The 6,000-nt window shown below is 43.1% G+C and overlaps 1 protein-coding gene across 1 annotated transcript in view; it reads left to right on the plus strand.

The window, feature by feature from the left end:
• Nucleotides 1-6,000, plus strand: part of wnt6b (wingless-type MMTV integration site family, member 6b) — a 64,328-nt gene that overhangs the window by 48,439 nt on the left and 9,889 nt on the right. The gene's annotated exons all lie outside the window — the stretch shown is intronic.

Below are 6,000 nucleotides of genomic sequence, written 5' to 3' on the forward strand. Positions count from 1 at the left end.
AGAGAGAGAGAGAGAAACGGAATAGAGAGAAACGGAATAGAGAGAGAGAGAGAGGGAGAGAGGGAGAGAGAGTGAGAGAGAGAGGGAGAGAGAAACGGAATAGAGAGAGAGAGAGAGAAACAGAATAGAGAAAAACGGAATAGAGAGAGAGAGAGAGAACTCTCTTTTTCGCTTTCTTTCCTTCCCTCTCTCTCTTACTCTGTCTTTTTCTTCTCTCTCTTTTCATTTCTGTTGTGCTTTCTCTTTCTATTTCTCTTTCCCTCTTCTCTCTCTCTTTTTTCCGTCTCCCTTGTACTCTTTCTATTTTTATCTCTCCCTCCCCTTCTCTCTCTCTCTTTCTCCTATTCCTTTCTCTCTTTCTCTAAACCTACTAGTCTGGCGCCGTGAGATTTTTTTTCTATATTGTGCTCTCTTTCTCTTTTTTACTATCACTCTCGCTCTTTCTCTCTCTCTTTCTCTCCTTCGTTCTCTCTCCTATCTCTTTGTTTCTCTTTTTCTCTCCTACTAAAAAGAGCTTGACACCTATGTTACGGAGGATTCATGATAGAGGCGATCCCCGGGTCTCCGGTAAACGAAGCACTTGACAGAATCGCTCAAATATATCATTTCTCGAGAAATCTGGACGACGTACTTCTCTGGAAAGAAAAACGGAACATAAGAGTGTCGAGCGGCATAACAGAGTCCTCGATTTGACGGACAACAGGCCAGGCCGGCTATTTTAACCTCCGCAGACGAAAGAACTGGACCCGGTTCCTCCGACACTTATCTGTCTGACTGGAGGGGAACGATAAGAAGATGAGGGACAGGACCAAGCTTTGATAGTTTGCTGAGCGAGTGTCGACACCGACCGGGAAGAATCCCGATTGGCGGGGGGATTCTCGGCTCGTCGGCAAAAAAGTCAAGAGACTCTCAGATTCGAGATAGGACGACCGTTTCCAAATCTACTGGTAACAAAAACATCACGATCGGTCGGAAAAGAGACACCCGAAAACTAGAAAGTCGGGATAAAACTCCCAAAACTTGCCCTAGTGTTCCATTAATGACACGATACTCCACAAAAATCAGGGGTGACAAACTTTTATCCGGTATCAATCCCGTCTGCGTCGTCCTGTCCGGTATCTTGCTCCAGTATCCAGTATCGAACCCGTCTGTCCCGCTCTGTCCGGTATTTTGCTTGTTTATCCAGTATCCGGTATCGATTCTGTCTGTCTTGCCCTGTCCGGTATGTTGCTCGTGTCTCCAGTATCCGGTATCGATCCCGTCCATCCTGTTCTGTCCGGTATCTTGCTTGTTCATCCAGTATCCAGTATCGATCCCGTCTGTGTCGTCCTGTCCGGTATCTTGCTCCAGTATCCAGTATCGAACCCGTCTGTCCCGCTCTGTCCGGTATTTTGCTTGTTTATCCAGTATCCGGTATCGATTCTGTCTGTCTTGCCCTGTCCGGTATGTTGCTCGTGTCTCCAGTATCCGGTATCGATCCCGTCCATCCTGTTCTGTCCGGTATCTTGCTCGTTCATCCAGTATTCAGTATCGATCCCGTCTGTGTCGTCCTGTCCGGTATCTTGCTCCAGTATCCAGTATCGAACCCGTCTGTCCCGCTCTGTCCGGTATTTTGCTTGTTTATCCAGTATCCGGTATCGATTCTGTCTGTCTTGCCCTGTCCGGTATGTTGCTCGTGTCTCCAGTATCCGGTATCGATCCCGTCCATCCTGTTCTGTCCGGTATCTTGCTCGTTCATCCAGTATCCAGTATCGATCCCGTCTGTGTCGTCCTGTCCGGTATCTTGCTCCAGTATCCAGTATCGAACCCGTCTGTCCCGCTCTGTCCGGTATTTTGCTTGTTTATCCAGTATCCGGTATCGATTCTGTCTGTCTTGCCCTGTCCGGTATGTTGCTCGTGTCTCCAGTATCCGGTATCGATCCCGTCCATCCTGTTCTGTCCGGTATCTTGCTCGTTCATCCAGTATCCAGTATCGATCCCGTCTGTGTCGTCCTGTCCAGTATCTTGCTCCAATATCCAGTATTGATCCCGTCTGTCCTGTTCTGTCACTTTTTAAACCCCCGCCTTTCTGTCACCGGTTGTCAGTCCGTCTGCGAACCTCAGCTTGCGCTAGGCAAGCTTCGACCCTGACTCACTCCTGTTTTCGCTCCCGTCTGTTCCCCAGCTTCGTCCCGTTTTTGATCCTGACCACGTCTACTCTCCTCTCCTGGCTTACGACTCATTTCCGACCCTCGACCACGTTTTCGGCTACTGACCCGTTTTTTTCCGTTCCCGCAACGGAAGTCCGACTTCTGCGTTCAGAGCGACCTGCTTCCAGATCGTGGGGGCACCCTTTCCTATCTTCCAATTAAAGTGAGGGAAACGTAACGCAAGTGGGTCCTGTCTCCGTTCTGGTCTTGACACTACCATTGGATCCCGTTCAAAAAGAATAGAATAGGTGTCAAACTCATTTTAACTCAGGGGCCACACGATACAAACACTCTGTCGGGGGCCGTACTAGTAGATCAAAGAGAAAGAAAAAGAGAGATAAAGAAATAAGAGAAAGAGGGAGGGAAAAGGAGAGAGGGCAGGACAAAGAAAGGAAAAGAGAGAGAGAGGGAGAGAGCGTGAGAAACAAAAGATAAAAAGTCGTGAGAGCGGGGGAAAAGAAAGGGAGAGGAAGAGAAATCCAAAGAGAAATAGACAGACAGGAGAGAAAAGAGAAAAGAAAGCATGAAGGGTAGGAAGAGAGAAAGAGAAAAGAGAGAAAAGGAAAAAAGGAAGTTGGAGCAAAAGCGGTTAAAAGACAGAGAGAGAGAAAGAGACAAAGAGCAACAAAGGAAGAGAAAAAGAGAGACACAGAGAGTGAAAGACACTGAGACAGAGAGTGGGAGAAAAGGGGTGGAAAAGAGAGAGAGAGAGAGAGAGAAAGAGAGAGAGAGAGAGAGAGAGAGAGAGAGAGAGAAATAAATACAAGTACAGTGTCTTTGTTTGAGGCACCTGGCTTTGGCAACATCAAGCGGACATATTTCACCCTGCAGCTCCTTTTTCTCTTGTGCTTCTCTGAGTGTCTCGCGGGCCGGTTTCAATCCCTTAGCAGGCTTGATCCAGCCCGCGGGCTGCCTGTTTGACACCTGTGATCTACATCCACAAAAGTCCAGTGAATTCCAACCATGTGGAATATCTACTACTAATAAAAATCCGCCTAAAAGCATTCCTGCATCATTTGATGTTCTTTGTTGTAATCTGTTTCGTCCCATAATGGTAGGCGCCTTGCAAGGCTGACTCCCTATTGGTGTGTGAGAGTGTGTGTGAATGGGTAAGTGTAAAGCACATTGTAAAGCGCTTTGGGAGCTCTTCATTGACTTGAAAAGCGCTATATAAATGCAGATTACCATTTCGCATCTTGATTATCCTCAAAACGTTTGGAGGCTGACTCCCTATCGGTGTGTGAATGTGTGTGTGAAGGGGTAAGTGTGAAGCACATTGTAAAGCGCTTTGGGAGGTCTTCATTGACTTGAAAAGCGCTATAGAAATGCAGACCATTTACCATTTAGCGTCTTGATTATCCTCAAAACGTTTGGAGGCTGACTCCCTATCGGTGTGTGAGAGTGTGTGTGTGAATGGGTAAGTGTGAACTACATTGTAAAGCGCTATGGGAGGTCTTCTTCGCTTTTTTTCCACAGCCCACAGCTCTCATTATCCTATAGGACAGTGTTTTTCAACCTTTTTTGAGCCAGGGCACGTTTTTTTTACATTGGAAAAATTTGGTGGCACACCACGAACCAAAAAAGTTGTAAAATGACACTGAACAGTATGTTTCATTACAATATCATTTATAATACCCCCCTGTTTTTACAGCACAGACACATATTTGCAGAAAATGATTTATAAATGTTTTATAAAATTTTCAATTTTTAAAAGTGACATTGGATCATTTTTCCTATCTATATGCAATTTTACACGGTGTATTCAAATCAGAGCCAAAAATAATCGCATAAATGAAACCCAGGATCCATTTTTACAAGCGATGATCACGCCCAAGTGTGCACAATCAGTGATGTACTTCTGGAAAGAGAAGTCAAACATTTACAACTCTTTCACAATGTCTAAAAAAAATCTCCAAGCCTAAATAAAAACTAAAATTGTTTTCATCTATCCATTATCCTCAGTAGGGCCACGGGGGTGTTGGAGCTCATCCCAGCTATCTTCGGGCAGTGGGCAGGAGACACTCTTAACCGGTTGCCAGCCAGTAGTAGGACACAGAGACAGACAACTCACTCGCTTATTCAAAACTAGGGACAATTTGGACCCGACATGCATGTTTTTGGAATGTGGGAGGAAACCGGAGTGCCCGGAGGAAACCCATGCAAGCACGGGAAGAACGTGCAAACTCCGCACAGGAAGGTTGTTACCTGGACTTGAACCCATGACTTCAGAACTGTGCTGCGGACGCGCTAACCGTGCCGGTTTTAAATTATTTTGTATTTTACAACCTCTTTTGTAGATTTGTGAAAAATTTTCAGGGACCCCCTGCAAATTACTAAATCATTTGGTGCATCATATTCTTTTAATATTGTTAATATATATATATAAAATAAGCTGTTTTCTAAATAGAGCCGTCTTCGGTGCTACACAACATGACATTCTTACGCACCTTTCCTTCGGACTGCCAATAAACATGCCGATGGCAACAACTTCAAGCATTTTCAAGCACTTCATTTACGATTTTGGATGGATAGATAGATAGACGTCTAGACAGATAGATGAATAGATAGATAGATAGATCTGTAGTTGGATCTAGATGGATAGATTCTAGATTTCTAGATAGATAGATGTCTAGAATACTAGATGTCAAGGGTCTAGATGGATAGATAGACAGATAGATAGATGTCTAGATAGATAGATAGATAGATAGATAGATAGATAGATAGATAGATAGATAGATAGATAGATCAATAGATAGATAGATGTCTAGATAGATAGATAGATGGATGTCTAGATATATGTCTAGATAGATAGATGTCTAGATAGATAGATGTCTAGATAGATACATAGATAGATGTCTAGATAGATCTCTAGATAGATAGATGGATAGATACATAGATAGATGGCTAGATAGATACATAGATAGATGGCTAGATAGATGGCTAGATAGATGTCTAGATAGATCTCTAGATAGATAGATGGATAGATACATAGATAGATGGCTAGATAGATGGCTAGATAGATGTCTAGATACAGATAGATAGATGTCTAGATGACTAGATAGATGTCTAGATAGATAGATGTCTAGATAGATAGATGTCTAGATATATAAATAGATAGATGTCTAGATAGATAGATGTCTAGATAGATGGATGTCTAGATAGAAGTCTAGATAGATAGGTAGATGGACAGATAGATGTCTATATGTCTAGATAGATGGATAGATAGATGTCTAGATAAATAGATAGATAGATGTCTAGATCTCTAGATAGATGGATAGATACATAGATAGATAGATAAATAGATAGATAGATAGATGTCTAGATGGACAAATAGATAGATGTCTAGATAGATGTCTAGATAGATAGATGTCTAGATAGATGGATGTCTAGATAGAAGTCTAGATAGATAAGTAGATGGACAGATAGATGTCTAGATGTCTAGATAGATAGATGTCTAGACAGATGTCTAGATATATGTCTAGATAGATGGATAGATAGATGTCTAGATGTCTAGATGTCTAGATAGATAGATAGATAGATAGATAGATAGATAGATAGATAGATAGATAGATAGATGTCTAGATCTCTAGATAGATGGATAGATACATAGATAGATAGATTTCCGTAAAAGACAGTAAACTGCACTCCCTGTAAGCTTTGATGTTTTTCACCAGCACAGCCAGTTTGTCGGTCTTATCTGGTACCATGATTACGGACGGTACCGAAGGCTTTAACGCCGCTAGCCACTTAGCCTTAGCTGTGGCTCTTTATCCACGATAGGGCCCCCTCATCACGCAGGCACGAGATTTCT

Source organism: Urocampus carinirostris, chromosome 14 (genome assembly GCF_059441175.1).
Source record: "Urocampus carinirostris isolate Australia breed hairy pipefish chromosome 14, RoL_Ucar_1.0, whole genome shotgun sequence".
In the NCBI taxonomy this organism is placed as follows: domain Eukaryota; kingdom Metazoa; phylum Chordata; class Actinopteri; order Syngnathiformes; family Syngnathidae; genus Urocampus; species Urocampus carinirostris.